Here is a 17,685-nt window from a genome sequence, read left to right on the forward strand (position 1 = left end):
ACCTAATGAAGTTTTAAGTGAGTGTATATGTAGCAGAAAAGAAAAACATGTCAAAAACTCGTCTCTGTGTTAGACAACTTCTCCCACCTTCTGGGTGGTGTTCTTGCTGGCCGTAGGAGCTCCTTCAGGAAGTTACTAATATTGACAAAATGTTTCATTGAGCATCGCAGGCGGGTTTTCCTTCTTGTGGACAGGTTTTTCAAATTACACACAGTAATTTTCTGTCTTTTATTTTCAGAATTAATTTATATTTTAGTTTTCCTCCACATTCGCTTATGTTTTTTTTTGTTATAAAAAACCCTAATAATTCTTCTTATTATTATTTAATATTATTTATCAAACTTTTCTAAGAATGTATTTATAGTCTATTATGTTCACTGCTTTGATACTAAATATTTGTAACTTTTCTTAAACAAAGCGTTCTTGGTTAAACAAAATAATTTTCACTTTTTAACACGAAAGTGTGTCAATATTGATTTTTTTTTTCTTTAAAGACTGTTGGTGCTTTATCACGAGTTATTTGTGTTACTTTAATTTTGAAATGGTATAAATATATAAAAAAAATCTTATTGTCTATTCTGGGTTGATCAATCCTTTTGTAGAACTGCAAAAAGTATGTCAAAAGTAAAAATGGAAAAATGTTTTTATTCCTTTGCTGATGTTTGTCTCGAGGCTGCATTGTTGAATTTGTTTGAAGTAGGTCACCAAAGCAGAGCAGTGTACAAGCAAGTTTCTGCATGAAAACCTGTGTCCTACTTTAAATTGGTACTGCAATAATGCATATATTGTAAATTTAAACAGCTGTTTATTTATACAGCGAATCACATTTCTGAATGTTAGTTTAAATATAATTCTGTAAAGTGCTTAATGTATTTAAAGTAAAAGACCGATTCCACCAAAATTATGGCCATGCTCTAAAGAGAATTCAGAGTTCATCAGGTGCAAATAAATTTTATACATATCCCTATATTTGCTTTATCGAGGATGAAATCATTAACGTTATTTGTGCCTCTTAGTGGAGTGTCCAGAGCCCCAAATGACTTATTTGTAAATATGCACTAGTCTTTACAAGCCAAAGCAACAATACGACTTATTTTCACTTTCAGCGATGGTCAAAATCACTACCTCGTATTATTTTTATTACAAAAAGGATTTAGAAGCATTTATCTTCATAATGACCAAGAGCCTCTGTCTTTATGGTAAACACTTTCCCATAATAAGTGGTGTTCACAGGATGATAACTGCTCTTTTTCTGCATCACCGTCCGTAATCACCATCTCCAGTAAAGCATGTATCCCATCATACCGTTACAACCACCCTGCTCACATTACAACTGCAATAATGCCACTTTTTAGTGCTTGATTATATCCTTAGGACAGATCAGACAGTGACCACCTTCCTGCTGCAAACTAATCAGCTCCAAAAAATTACTTATTGATCCCAGGCCAGACCGAGAAAGGGGGATTTAGTGGCGGGGTCAGTAGGAGGGCCGGTAGTGCCTGATTGCCAGCCAGCTTTTCTGAATCACGATAAACATACACTCACATTGATATGCACACACATAAATATACACACATTCATGCAACACATTGAAATTTTTCATTTCCCCCCAAAATGAATCAGTTACAACCCAAACATGCACTTGTAATGTTTTTCTTTTGCAAAATCACATCATGATAGATGTGACAGTAACTGGAACTGGTTTCAAATAAAATACTCCCCAGGCGTAACATCTCCTCCCTTTAAGATACATAAATTGGAAATGGATTTTTTTATATATATATACACTGTGCATGGCATTTAGCTGGGGAGAGTAATACGCTGGGACTGGAATTGAAAAATCGTCTCCAGTAGTAATGCTTACTGTATGATCCTCTTGAGTTTTGTAATAGCTCACCGTTGGAGCGCAGACATATATTGAGGCACTGAGGGCTTTGATATTGTTTTTCTGTTAAACCTATTTCTTATTTCTATATATTATTGATGTTACAGAGTATATGGGCTAATACATACCGTTGCAGTTCACCAAATTAGTGTTTTGTCAATAATTTCATTCAGCCTAGTTACAGCTTTAACCAACCTGGTCTACATGGTTCTCCTGTACTATTCCCCTGGCATGGCATTCCAGACAGCATTGATCGGATCTTTTAGAGATGAATGGATTAATTACAAGCAGTGAGAGGAGACGAAATATAGTTTGGCATGGGGACGAATGGAATTGAGGACTGGGATTGAGAAAGCCATTAACTCAAATTGAGGGCATTAATGACTGTAGCACTGCCAGGGGCCCCAGTGGCTCACCCTTTTCCTTGGCACTACGGCTGTGTAATGGCTTTCTTGGGTGCTCTTTTCAGGGATTGGTTGAACAGTGGCTCTGTGGTAGTGTGGCTGACATGATGTACTTTTCTACACCTCTAAACCTTTGAGATTTTACAGTGTTCCAAAAAAGCTGCTTCCAGAAACCACATGAACCACCTGCACTGGTCTTTCTTATGTTTATGTTAATATAAATTGTACTTCAAAAAGATAGGGTTAAAGGTTATGTCTTGAAGCAATATGTTTATGTTTAAAAGGGACAGTTCACATTAATTACAGTACTGTGTGAAATTCTTAAAACTCTCCGCATTTCTTTAGATTTTGCTTGCAAGGAGGCTTCTTTGTAATCTTTTTTAGGTCATCTTGAGCTATAGTTCTCCAGGCTTTCTGAAGTTTTTCCTTCAACATTGGCTGATTTTTCACTCACTTTCAGTCCATTCCCTGCACTTAATCATTTTCTATCCACAACTTTGCAAAGAAGCAATAAATGCTCACAAAGAAAACGGCGGCCGTTACAACTTATGTCTAAAAATGTATAGTTTCATGCATCTGTTGAAACACTCGACTCCAGCTACATGACGCGCAGCTGGAAACACTTCCCGCAAGTCGAGCTGCCCAAGATTCATAGAATTTACAGAAAATGTTACATTTTTGTGATTTATATCGTTATCGGGACGATAGAATTCTTATATCGGGATATGAGATTTTGGTCATATCGCACAGTATCTAAAAATCAAGTCCTTAAAAAATCGGAAGAAATCCAACCTTTCACAGGACATGAGAGATACATCTGGCCTTTCGGTTGATCCATCTACCACTCACTGAAGCCTCGTCAGAAATGGTCTCAGTGGGGGGATGGCTGTCGAGAAGCCGTTCTTAAGGAAGAGAAACAGAGAGAAAAGGCAATGTGTCAATGCAATGGTCTGAAAAGCAATGTCTTATGACTGAGTCCAAATTTGAAAAATGTGGATCAAATCATTGTCAATATATATGGTAAATGGCCTGTATTTGTATAGCGCTTTTCTAGTTCCTAAGGACCCCAAAGCGCTTTACACAACCAGTCACACAAATAAACACACATTCACAGGTGATGGCAAGCTACATTGTAGCCACTGCCACCCTGGGGCGCTCTGACCACCACCAGTAGGCAACGGGTGAAGCGTCTTGCCCAAGGACACAACGACCGAGACTGTCCAAGCCGGGGCTCGAACTGGCAACATTCCGATTACAAGGCGAACTTCCAACTCTTGAACCACGATCGCCCTATATGGAGAATGTCAGGAGAAATGTACAAGAGTGAGTGTCTATAGCCATCTGCAAAACATGTGGAGGCTCTGTTTTGGTTTGGATCTGCATTTCATCTAGTGGTGTTGTGGATATTGTCAAAGTTGATGAAATTTTAAACATAGAAAGTACCCTCAATTTTTGATCCATCATTTAAAACCATCTGGGAAGTGTTTGATTGGTATTTTTCAGCATGTCAATGATCCTAAACATACTGTCAGTGTGATAAAAGCATATCTAGACAGAAAGACACAGTGGGACGCGATCAGTAGTGGACTGCCCTCTTGACAGAGAATAAAACAAAAGGCAGCCAACATCCAAAGAAGAGCTTTGAATGTCCTTCAAGAACCCTAGAGAACTATTCCTGAAGACTACTCATTTCAACAAAGCTAGTCCAGCAAAGTTCAGGTTGTGTTTAATAACAGCAGTGATACCAAATACTGACTTTCCAAGCTTGTTAGATTTATGCAAACCATTTTTGCCTGATATACTGTATTTCCATGTTTCAACAATTCGCCGCACCTCTATTTACCAGCAAAATATAAAGAAATGAGGGGTGTCTCAAGACTTTTGCACATCGTGTTTAGTTCTTTTTGTAAGACTTTTGTAAGTGCTTAGGTCGATCATTTAAATGTACCAGATTTGGCCATACTGGGAATCCCTGGCTGTCTGCTGGAATTTATGGGCTTTACAAGATAACCTACAAAAGCATTCGGACACACATAAAAACAGATGTGCAAATACAAGCTGAAACAGTGACATAACTCTATAACAGATTAAAGAAACATAAGAGAAAACTGAAGCACATACGACTGAAACAAAGGCATTTACTGAAGTACTGATATAACTACTCTATCAAACAGCATGTTTGATTTTCAATTAATCCGTTTTATAGATTTGGAAAAGCAGCTTTTCTCAATGACATTAAAATGGTAGATATATTTAGATTTCATTTGAAAATGCACACAATTGAATAGTACAGGAAACACAGGCTCTTTGTTTATCTAATTGTTCTTGTTCATATTTTGTGTTTTTTTTAATAAACAGTTGTGTTTTACTTGCAGGCTTTTAACACACCACACAGGTGCATCTAAAATCATTTAACGACAGTTTAGAATTTAGCCACAAGAATAAACATATGTATTAAAAATGCTAGCTGGTGCATTTTGTCACCAAATGTTATGCACATGAGGTCCAAGTACGGACGTAACAATTAATAATAATATGAAGAATAATTATAATAATCATGGCGTTTGTGCTCCTCTTTGTTCTTCCCTTTTAAATTCGTTTCACCCCTTCTCATTGCCTGGGCTGTTTAAATCTAATCTAGCTGAACACATTACTCCATTCGCACGGCCGCCAGCTGAATGTAGCAACTCATAAAAGCCCAATATTTCAGCCATATTGATTCCTCTGGTAAAATTGGTTTGAGCTATGAATGCGCTGCAACACTGTTCACTGAAATGTTTTGCTGCCCGGGGGGGGTGGGGGGCGAGGGTGACCTTGAATGTTTTTTCCCCCTCCTCTTACTTTCATATCAGTTTTTCTCATTCTGCCTTTGAGCACTGTTTCATGGCTTTTCTGATATCCTTATATACGCTCTAACTGGAGTGACCTATGGTACGCTATTCACATTCTCTCAACCCTGAATTACACTCTCTATTCATGCCTTCTCAAAAGAAGAAAATATTTGGATTTGTTCCTAAATTTGATTGAGGAAATGACATGGAGCAGCTCTTGTTTGATCTCGGGTTCAGATCATTCGTGTGATGGTTTCTCTGCATCCTTTCATCTTTTTAGCTATTTCAGCAAGAGTTCACTCAGATGGAAAGTATTTTATGTGATCTTTGACCAGTATTTCAATAGCATGCTGCTGCATTACAGCTTACAGCACACTGACTATACAGTATGCATCTGAGATAGGAAATGTTGCATGGTAAGACACCTAATGCCTACAGGTTTTCAGTTATGAATAACCCTAAAGAATATCCTCACACAAGCTCAAGCATGTGTAAACATATTTGTCTGTATTTACTGTAGTTAACAACAGCCCTAGCATCATTTGCACTTTATCTTCCTCTTATCTTGATTAGTGCAGACAATGAATGATCACTGCTACAGCTGGCTGTTTAATTTTTACAATGATCCATTCACTCTTTAACAGCAACAGCTGCAGTCTTATCAGTACTAACGATGGGTCTAGTTAGGATTTTATAGATACTGCCATTTATACAGTCACTGTCAATGCTGCTCTTAGTGCCTTAATGCTAAGGGCAATTGAAGTTCTTTTTCACAAAGGGATCATGGCATACAGTGAAAACAGGTGAATAGGTGAGGGCTTATACATTGAATCAAGTTCGGCACATATGCATGCAGATAGTTTTGGTTAACCAGTTAAAGTAGATTTTATCCATTTAGCATGAATTCAGAAGTCATCTCGAAGCACTTAATACCACGGTTGAATGAGAAAGCAAATAATTTCCTATGAACAAGCACTTAGTGATAATGGGAGGGGAAAAGCCAATTTTACAGGAAGAACTCTTCAGCAGAGCCTGGCTCAGGCAGGACAGCCATCTGGCCCAAATGGCTGGGCTGAGGGAAAAGAATAATAATAAAGAACATCATAGAAAAGCTATAGGCTCACATGCAGCACATCAGATATAGGAAAACAGCTGAAATGCTGTTATTGCATATTAAGGAACAGAGCTGCTTAATGCCATATGAACATCAGACGACATATCGTATGCTAAAGTTACTGTTAGCTTTTAAAACCTTTTATTTAGGCCTTTTTGTTTGGAGTTTTTAGGTTCTGGCTGAATGAGTGTATTGAATGGTGTTCCATTGTTCCATCCATCTGTCCATTAAGACTTCCTTCTACAATGCAAAAGATTTGCTTCTTCAACTAAATAATTGGTCAGATTTTAGAGAAGCGTGCATGAAGTGATCACCTAATGGGTTTTTACCCAAACCTTGCTCAAGGACAAACTAGTTGCTTTACAGGCACTTCCCCATTTTCACAAAACTTGCTGCTCCTCCTCGAGTGTTGGTCAAATTATAATGGAAGATTAATTTGTCCTGGGTATGATGGTTGGTGAGCCTCCTTGACCTCTCAGTGCATTTTAATTGTCTTCAATACAGCCAAACAGTAACAAACAAATTATAATTTTCTTTCTGTAATCTACCCTGTGAGCTCTGATGAGTTACATTTGCCAACTGAAACAAGCAGAAGTGATAATATGATTCCTGAGCAGCCACTTTGCACTTGATGGGTTTTTTTTGTTTTTTGTTTTTTGTTTTTTGTAATTCTGCATACATCATTGTGCAAAAATATACAGTATTGCCCTTTAAATTAATAGTAGGCAGTATTGCTTCATCATGTCATGTCCATCTCACATTGGTATTTTAATGCTGGTATTTTAATGCTTGCTTTCACCTGCAGAGGTCCAGTAGATTTGACAGTAGGCTGTCAGTGGAAACACATGTTCCTCTAACATTTTTGCTAGTTGATTTATGTCCTAAAAAGAGAAAGAAAGAAAACTCCGCTCTTGTTTTCTTGAACATGTGCTCCTCTAGGGCAGACTTGTAAGTATAATGCTGAACTGTAATAAAGCAAAGGGGTAAGACCTAAACTCAGTGGAGGGAGATGGAAGGAAGTAGGAAATTGTGTGCCAGGATCTTCAGCAGCAGGTTCATTGTGGCAAAATTGTGCTGCTCCAGAAAAAAAGTTCTACCTGATGGAAATAAATTGGCTGCGGGAGTCAGTGCTGAGCTGGAGTCTCTAAAGACAGAGCCAGCTTCTAAATGGCTCAATTTAGCCTTTGTGGGAGCCAGGAACCAGAGCAGGTCACGGGCCCACAACCTGACACAGTAAAAATCAATAGGTAGTTTCAGAACAAGGGGCCTTATTAAAACAGGTCCTTTTTCAGTGAGGTCTTAGGATGACACCGTCGCACAGAAATCATTAAGCTCAGCTCAAACTACTCACTCGCGTTTAAATTGTTGCAATCCTTTTGACCCACACATCCTCTCGTGTTGTCTCTTATATCCTCTTTTTGATCCTGAAGATAGTGGGAGCACAATTACGATCAACTGTAATTGGATACTAGAAACTGGATCATGAATTTTCCAGTTTATTGCCTGGAAACAACAGCAGTAATAACTAAGGGAAAAAATATTTTTAAGGAGAAGAACAACAAGATAACTTCGATAAACTGGTGCAGTTTTTGTTTTTTCGGATTGTTGTTGATTTTTATATATGGCTATGAAAAAGAACAGGTCTCCGAAATAAATAGTGGGACCATGGGAGACTTCACTGAAGCAAAGTAGGTTGTATTGTGTGGTGGTTCAATTATGTTAATAGTAATACCATGTTATCTGAGCCTCCAGAGCCTTTCAAGTGTCCAAAACTCCCAGTAAAGTAAAACATTCATGACAGGACAAACATACCTTAAAAACTCTACCTGTAATGATGTAAAGCTTTATCGGCACACTGGGATTGTAGATGCACAGCTGCTGGAAAAAATCCCAAGGAAAAAGTTGGATCCTTTTCTATTACCTTCTCTTTCTCTCTTTTCCCTGTCTTTCTTTCTCTTGTACATGTAACAATCTCCTGTTTTTAGAGCAGTGATGACCTTTTCGATTTTATGTGTTAGACCTCGATAGCACACTGTAAAGTCTCAAGGGCAGCAGTGCTGCACATCAGAGCTGGTGTAGTAAAAATCCAGATGATGTTGTTGACCAGAGACCATATGCCCGTACACTCTCTGCATCAGCCACAGAAACACAAGCAGTGTTTTGGACATGCAGGAGCTTTCAGATCCATGAAGTTCTGAACTTTTATTTTCCTTGATCATTTTTTAAACAGATGATTTCAGTCACAGACTCACCGGAGAGCACATTCACTCCCTCACCACATTGTAGTATTATTTCTTTGGTCTACCTTTATTCTGAATTCATGATCTGCCCCAGCAGGAAACCATTTATAATAAATGGCTGTGTAGTGTAACATTCTTGCACATCTGTGTCTGTTGTGTTTTTGTTAGCTGTAATTAAAAAAGAAGAAAATAGATACACCGAAGTAACAACCTAAAGCATTACATCAACCTTATCCCCAATACTAGTGCTTTGTTTGGGGGGTTTTGTGTGTGGACATATATAAAAGTACACGCTGTACATTAATCTGTCCAATAAACCATAATGCTGCCACTAAGCGCATGCCAAGGAATGACAATTTTTCCACCTCTGTAAAGTGGGGAAAAGGGTGTTTTACTCAGTTTCTGCTGTTTCCATGCAGGCACGGTATGGGTAAATATAAGGTTGGGTAAATATAGAAATGAAACACAATCATTAATATTCATAAAACCTCCACTGAATATTAGCCTACTGTCTTGGTTCATGTGCATGCACTTCTTTCTTACTCTGAAATAGACAAAAGTTTAGAAAATGCATCAACTTTCAGCCATGCTATGGGACAGGGAATTTACTTTTTCTTTGGGGGGGGGGGAGTCAAACGGTTGTCAAAGTGTCTTTGACACCATAGTTAAGTAAGCATCTATCAGCAGTACGTAAACCTGAAATCATTCCTCGTTCATATTCTCATTGCCAAAAAATCAGCATGCGCCTCAGAAGCTCTTGGAACACAGCAGCTGAGAGTAGCTGTGGGTCAACATTGTGAAGGGAGGGAGATGGGGTTACACAAAGATGGTGCCAGAAACCAAATGGTGCTGAGTTCAGTTTGAGTTGTAACAACAGAGTGTCATGCAGCAAAATCAGCATCTAATTTTATTGTCCAGATGTGTCCGTCTTGTGCTTGGGTGGTAGTACCAGATGTCTATTTTCAATTATTTTCTGGTGGTACTTTATTTTGCTTACACTGCTTAAATAATCTCTACTGTGTGACATGTATACCCATGTCCAATGAATCACTAGCACATTGAATTAATAATCACTGGTACATAATGAAAGGTTTCAATCTTCAGCCGTTGTCCTTTGGACCGTATGCCAAAATATCCAGAAAGCGTGCCGTCATTGTGTGAAAACCTAAACGCCTTCAAATGTGATTTGAAATGGAAAAAATAACTGATGTTTTTACAGCTGGAAATTGCAATGTGACTGTAAACTTCAGTAGTAATATGTGGACTCAGTGTTGTAAAGAACAAGTATTTGAATCAGAATTTGTACCAGGGAGTGATCATCTTTTGTCTGCTCTGCCAGCTTAGAACAGAAGAAAAAGCTATTCTTGGAGGTAGGGATATTATAATACTGTATGAGTTGAAAGTAAGCCAGATTAGACAACAAAGGCAGCAAAAACAGTAATTTATTGGAGCATTAAAGCGGATTATGGAATTTGCAAAAATGTTCTTTGATGATTCCTTGCAACTGAGATGTTTACCAGCTCCAGTTAATGTATAATGTACAGTAGCTGTAAAAAAAAAAACATCTTTGATGAATGTTAGATTTTAAGTAGAAATACAGTCTCACTAAGCTGCACATTGTTTGGCCTCATTATATTATCTTTTACTGTGCTGTGCCATAAAAAATAAATTAGAAGAAAAAGCGGCATTGCCTTTTCTTCCTGCCATTTCAGTATGGAAATGAGAAGTTTAACTAACATGCTTTGTTTCCTTTTCTAATTTGGCATCCTGTTTGCTGCATAAAGCAACTAAAGTTCTTGAATATCACTCAGTACACATTCTATAAAATGTTTGGAGAAGATTACAATATTTAAAATACAATAAAACAACATAAATAAAGCGAAATTATGATTAACGTGCCGTGTAACCATAAAACTTTCTGAGTACCAGAGCAGCATTTCTGTATTGATGGCATCGTGGATTTATAGGCTTCCATACAGCCTTTGTGTATTCATAGCTTTCAGGTCTGTTTGGCTTAATGTCCCAGTGCTGCCGACAGTATTTGTGGCACGGTGCGAAATCTGACTTCTTCGGTGCTCAGACTAGGCCTGTAATGGCTCTGCTGGGACAGAGAGAAAGTGCTTCTTCAGCGCTCATTAATGGAGCAAATTGAACAGGTCTCCTGGCCTAGCTATATAATGAGGGCCTCCCTCTTTTCTACCCCCCTTCCTACTATCATCCTGCAGTCTATTGTTCACCTGCAGTTAGGGTCAGAGCTTCCGAACCATAATTGTATCACTCTGACCCTCTTTTGGTTCTTGTTTTGTCACAGATACCTGCTCTTTATTGGATGCCGACTATCCTTCAGGTTGTAAAAGCCAGTGCCCCTCCTCCCATACCTAGGGACAAGGGTGCTGCCTGCCTGCCTGCCTCCCTGTCCGCCTGCCAAGGATCAATATGCCACTGTCGTTAACTGGATTTGTTGCTGTGGCGCTTGCTTATGAGGCAGCAATTAGAGTGTGAAGTGGCAAGGCCAGGGTATGAGGCAGCGACCATGTGAGCGTTGGCCCTGGGGGATGGAAATGTCAGGGGCACAAGCCCAGTTTCATTAGGGCTTGAAGAGAGTATGACGATCCATACTGTCCGTGTAATTCATTCTGCCGAGGGGGGTTTATAATTATTTGTTGGAGACAGTTAGCAAACACAGAAAGAGGTCACAGGTTAGGAGTGGCTGTGGACACTTGCTCACTGTGAAATCCACTTACACCATGTGGAAGCCACTTACATGCCTCCATTGTTTTATTACCAGATCAGTGCTTTGAGGGGAGCTTAGCCTGAATAGTGGAGCTGATCTACAGTCTCTTTTCATGTGTCAATTCAACATCACTCGTTGCCATTTACAAATCAATCTGTCCTCCATTATCCATGTGTTCCAGTGTAAATGTTTCTTAAAGCTTTGGCAGTCATTTCAATCTGATTGTTGATGTATTTTGCTTTTCTGTTCTGTTTTTGCTTATAAATAATTATAGGCCAGCATGGTCATGTCCAGCGTCATTTGTGTCAGACCATCACTCATCTCAAATTGGAGACATCGAAGACTTTATGGTAGATGGGGGCCCCTGTCTGGACATTTTCCTCCCTCAAAAGGGTCACGGTGTCCCTGGTCAACCATGAGGATGGGGTGCCCTAATGTGTCATTTGGGACTACTATGACCTACGGCTCTAAATCACTTTCCTTTTTGGGGGACAATTAAGTTTGAGCCTCTGATGTATATGGCCTTTGGCTGATTCTGTCGATGGCACTCAGGGGTGGGGGTCATTTTTTATTTTTTTGTTTGGTCGATGTTTTTTAAAGTGTCAATGTGCTTTGTTTGCAAGGCGGTCAGATATATTGATGATTGAGTCAAATGCGACAACTGAGCAACATTTTAATTTGGCATTTACACAGCCTAGGTGAATTTATATGTGAGGGTTTTTTTGTAACCCCTTCTTTTTGCTCCATATGAGCTTGCTACTGTAATTACGTCTTCATTCATAACTCCAGAATGCATCTTTGGTAATGCCAGTTGTCTTCATGGAAATGGATTTGTTGTGTCGGGCAACAGATATCTGATTTCTGAAAATTGCCTAGAGCCTAACAGAACTAGCCCAACCAAGAGTTAGCAGATGTGAACAATGTTATTCAATTCTCTTAACATATGTCTCCTGTGTGGTGCAAAGGAGACAGTTTTGTGTGAGGGTTAGGCTGTTTTTCTAGTCCACAGTCAGTTTGCCGAGGTTACGAGGGATGAGGAGAGTGAAAACATCTGAGTAGGGGTGAGAGAGAAGCTGTGAGAGGAGCAGTTTTAATTCTAGGCTCTGTTCCAAAAGTGAGTGCATTGTTGAGAGTGTAATGGGTTACATATTTTAGGCATAGTCTAGACTGTGTCCAAAAAAGTGCAGTCTTTTCACTGATAAAAGCCAAAATTCATCGACATTATTTTCCCTCAAAATGGGCTTCTGGTGAAATAGGTGGATTATTATGTTTACCATTCAAATTAAACCCCAGCATATTGGACTGAGTGCTGAAATGGATAAAATATAACAATTGCAATTTGCTAATTAGAATTAGGACCATTTGGAATGATTGGACGCATCCATAAAAGAAGTGAATGCAGTAGATTTACAGTACCTATCCTTTAATGTATCCTTTAATGTCTTCTTCTTTCTTGTTAGAGTAAATTAGAGTATGCTACATTGTTTAGTATAGTACTAAGTCTAGTGGCATCGCTATCTTCCATTATAGAGCTCTGTGTTGTCAATAAAAAACTTGAATCTAAGACATTTTCAACATTCTGGAATTAAGGGCTAGCTGCAAATTCCCTACATAACTAACTTTAAAATCCCTTTTCTCAGAGCAGCAATCTTTTCCATGTCAAAATACAGTTTTTTAAGTAACTACTTATATAGTATATAGCCACGTCTATTAGTTTTCAGCCCCATTACCACAGGTACAGAGTTGCACAGTGCTATATAAAAGTCTTGTTCTACTGATCAGTTCTTTATATTCTGCTAGGAAAATGGGAAATAGGTGCAGCAGTTTACTGAAGCATGTGCAAACAGAAATGAAAAAATAGTATATATCTTCAGCTCAGCCTGAACTCTATTAGGTAACCTTTTGTCTCTCAGGTACTATGCCAATTCTATGAAGGGTTGTTTCTATTTTGTAAGGGCATTTTTTCAGACACTGTTCATCTGAAATTAAAATGATATGTTTTTGGGACAGGCTGATGGTAAAATGTACCAAAAAATAGAATCTAAAATTGGTTCTTTGTTAAGTTTTCTGTTATGTGTAGACACAACACTAGCCTTTTTTATTCTTGAATGATTGATAAGTCAGTGTTAAGTGGCTGAACAAAAAAAAAAAAAAAATCTGAAAATGGTCATGCACAGGGCTTAAAATAAGTGAAAAGTAACAACAACAACAACAACGCAAAGAAAAGAAAAACAAAAAAATGTGCCTCTGAAAATGGTGAAATACAAGGAATGAACTAAAAATTAGTGAAAAAGCAACCAATGTTGAAAAGGGTTTCAACAGCTTTGAAAGAGTTTCAGTATTGCTCAAGACCACTTTGGAAAATTCCAGGAAGGTGTTATAAAAAAAATGTGGGGTGACTCAAGACTTTTGCACAGTATTGGACAGAATCAAGGATCTAGTCATAGTTATAAACAATTGTGAAAGAATGGGTCTTTGTAAAGAACTCACTAGTTTTGAGCATGGTACTGTAATACAATGCTACTAAGCACAACAAGTCAGTTTGTGAAATTTCTTCTTATGAAAGAACCACATCAACAGATTGACTCAATAATTGGTGAGTTCCAAACATCCTCTGGCATTAACAGCACAAAAACTGTGCGCTGGGAGTGTCATGGCATTAGTTTCCATGACCAGGCAGCTCCTGTACAAGTGGTGTGTAGATATAGCCCAGTTCTTTTGTTCATAGAGTGTATGTGGTTTTCTTCATTAGTCATATTCAAATCAAAACTGTTTTAAATATGAACCTCCTGATCTGTAAAGTGCAGGTAGTGAACCATGCATATCTATACATGCTGTGTGCATTTGTACATTGAATGCCAAATATACAATTTAATGTAATTCTAACTTCCAACAACAGGACAGTGCAAAAACCTTAAATACTGTTTATTGATCAGATGTCACCACCACAAAAGGAGGTTTAATGAAACCCATAGTTCATGCTAATACCCACTCTGCTTCCTCTAACAAGGAATAATAAATATTTACAGTACATGTCCATACTATTGTATGGACATGTCTCTTTCATAATAAATAATCAAACTTGCTGCATTTATATATTTACAACTCAAGCTATAACAATGTACAAGTCTTACAACCTGTAATGTGGATGCAATTAGTTACTGGAAGCTCACACATCCATTTAGAGATAAAAAAGAAAATATTAACAGTTGATAGTACGGCATGTATGAGGTAATCATTCTTGCAGAATACTAAATGCTAGCGGTGAGCACCAAAAATAGACTTGACAATCTTCCTCTAAAAGTCTTTTTCTACAAAAAAATACTTCTCCTGTTAAATTACAAGCCAAAACAAACAGTAAAGTAGGAAATATATGCTCTATGTATTTATTGGTTAAATCATGTGAGAAATAAGGGTGTAATTGATTAAATGAGGCATATCAGACATCAGACTTTTAATGTATTATTTCTGTCTTATAGAGTTTATTCTACCCACCAAAATTTGTAAAATGTTATGTCCCAGTTGAGACTTTTCTTTCCAACTTACTGGGAAACTTGACAATTCTTTATAATGATTTTAATGAGCCAAAAGGAAATGACAATGAATACGTGTTTTTGTATATACAGTCAAACTGCGACTGTAAAAGGGACTGGTTTCCTTATGTCAATCATAAAACCTGTCTTCACTTTTTTATAGTCAGGTCCTTTATGTATGGCTAAGGGATTTATGAAGCACAGGAAACAGCGTCTGTTCTGAGCTTTGCTAATGATGGGTATAGCTGTGGAGGAGGACTGGAAAGAGGAAGGACAATGTCCTAACTGATAAGCAGGTTTGAGAGATACTTGAGACCCTCCCTTCCTCTCATTCCCTCCTTTCTTACTCATCAGGGCTCAAGTATTCTCACTCATTAGTCGCTGCTGCCCATCGTTCACTGGACCAAACTGTTTACCCTGCACTGTCATGAAAATAACGTGTACCCTGTTGTCAAGTGCTGCCCTAGGTGGGGAGTGACAGTCATGATGAGTTTCCACAGAGGCAGATTAAGCAGCTGCGTTCAGGAAAAAGTAGGGCAGCTAATTAGCTACAGCGATCAAGACCATGGGAGTGGGCTGTTTTTTCACCTAGACAGGGAAATTCCGTAAATGGCAGGAATGTGTTTAAAGAAGTGGGGCTGGAATATCTAATAAGAGTGGGAGCAAAGCAGAAGATGACATAGAATAGAAAAAGTGAAGGAGGGAGGCAGATTGTGCTGGAAAGTTTGCTCCGAAAAGGAACTTATAGTGTCATTTAAGCCTTTTTTTTGCCATGTGTGGGTTTGTTGATAGGGTTAGGATTATCTTTTGAAATGTGTTTTTCAGAGGAAAAAATGCGTGCATTACAGCGTCTGTTCAGGACTAAATATAAATGTTTCTGTAACTCATTAATTTTTATTTTTGTTCAGTCATTAAATCTGAATTGATAATGTTTTGCTTTTCATTTCACTTGAAAGATAATTGTATTTTGCTAGTCTTTATTTAACTTGTTTGGTGTGGACAGGGCTCGGGATGTGGTGTCACATTTTTGTACGCCACAGTTCAACAACATTTGAATTTAAATGTGATTACCTCTGAGCATTTTTGCTCAAAATGCTAGACCACTGACAGTTAAAATCTGATCAAACAACACCCCAGAGCCTTGATGAAATGGATAAACTATTAGACCCCATCTAAAAAATATCTAAGAATGTTTATCTTTGATTGCTGCATATTTAGTCATGAATTTTTGATAAAGAAATAAAAATGTGAAATTAAGTTTTATGTTTTTCACACTTTACATGCAGTGCTGTGAAAAGTACTCACCCCCATTCTGATTTTGTTTTTGGCATATTTGTCACACTTATGTGTGATCATCAATCTAAAAAAATCAACAACAAAAAAAAGCAAAAAAAGCAAACACAGTTCTGGAAAAACATGCATTGGACAGATGAAACCAAGATCAAACTCTACCAGAATGATGGCAAGAAAAAGGTATGGAGAAGGTGTGAAACGGCTCATGAGCCAAAGCATACCACATCATCTGTAAAACACCGCGGAGACAGTGTAATGGCTTTGGCATACATGGCTGCCAATGACACTGTGACACTAGTGTTTATTGATGATGTGACACAGGACAGAAGCAGCCAGCTGAATTCTGAGGTGTTCAGAGACATACTGTCTGCCCAAATCCAGCTAAATGCAGTCAAACTGATTGGGCAGCATTTCATAATACAGATGAACTATGAACCAAAACATTCAGCCAAAGTAACCCAGGAGTTAATTATGCCAAAAAGTGGAAAATTCTTGAATGGCCAAGTCAGTCACCTGGTCTGTTGAAGACTAAACTTTGGACAGAAAAACCCACAAGCAAACAACAATTGAAAGTCGCTGCAGTAAAGGCTTGGCAGAGCATTAAAAAAGAGAAAACCCATCACCTGGTAATGTCCATGAGTTCAAGAGCAATTATCCACAAATGGAGACACAGTAGAAGACCTTTCCAAGAGTTGCTGGCCTATAAAAATTTCTTCAAGAGGACATCAATGACACATCCAGAAATTCACAAAAGAACCGAGAACAATATCTAAAGAATTGCAGGCCTGCTATATCTGCCATAAAACTAACACAGCATTTTATAAAAAGAGCATCATACCAGCAGTCAAATATGGTAGTGGTAGTGTGATGATCTTGGACTGCTTCAGAACCTGGACAACTTGCTGTAACTGATGAATTCTGCATCAGGTCGTGCCCTGAAGCTCAAGCATGCTTTCTTTATGCAGAAGTACAATGAAACACACCAACAAGTCCACCTCTGAATGGCTAAAAAGTAAATAAAGGAAAATGAACAAAAACAAAATGAAGGTTTTAGAGTGGCCTAGTTAAAATCTGGAATTAAATTCAATAGCGATGCTTTGGAATGACCCTAAACTGGCAATTATGCAAAGAATAGTGGGCCAAAATTCCTTCACAGTGTTGTGAAAGACTTATCACAAATGTTTGATTGCAGTTCTTGCTGTCAGGGATGGCACAACCAGTTATTAGGTTTAGGGGGCAATTACTTGTTCACACAGAGCCAGGTAGGTTTTGATAACTTTTTTCCCCTTAATAAAAATCATCACTTAAAAACTACATTTTGTATTTTCTTGTGTTATCTTTGTCGGATATTAAAACTACATTGGTGATCTGAAACCTGCAAGTGTGGTGTGGATGGATGAATATTGAACAGTTAAAAAAAACAGCAAAAGAAAAACCCCAAGACAAAACATTTTACTACATAAAGTTCGTCCTAAATGAAATCTGTACAAATAATAATCCACTTCACAGCACAGATTTTTTTCACTTCTGTTTTTTTTGTCTCCTCCATGTCTTTCAGTCTTCTGTGCTATTTAATTCTTTCTTTGCGACTTGCCTTTGTTTGATTTACATCATAAGGTTAATTTTTCTTTTTCTCTCTTTCTTTCTGCTC

Source organism: Rhamphochromis sp. 'chilingali', assembly GCF_963969265.1.
Source record: "Rhamphochromis sp. 'chilingali' genome assembly, chromosome: 8".
Classification (NCBI taxonomy): Eukaryota; Metazoa; Chordata; class Actinopteri; order Cichliformes; family Cichlidae; genus Rhamphochromis; species Rhamphochromis sp. 'chilingali'.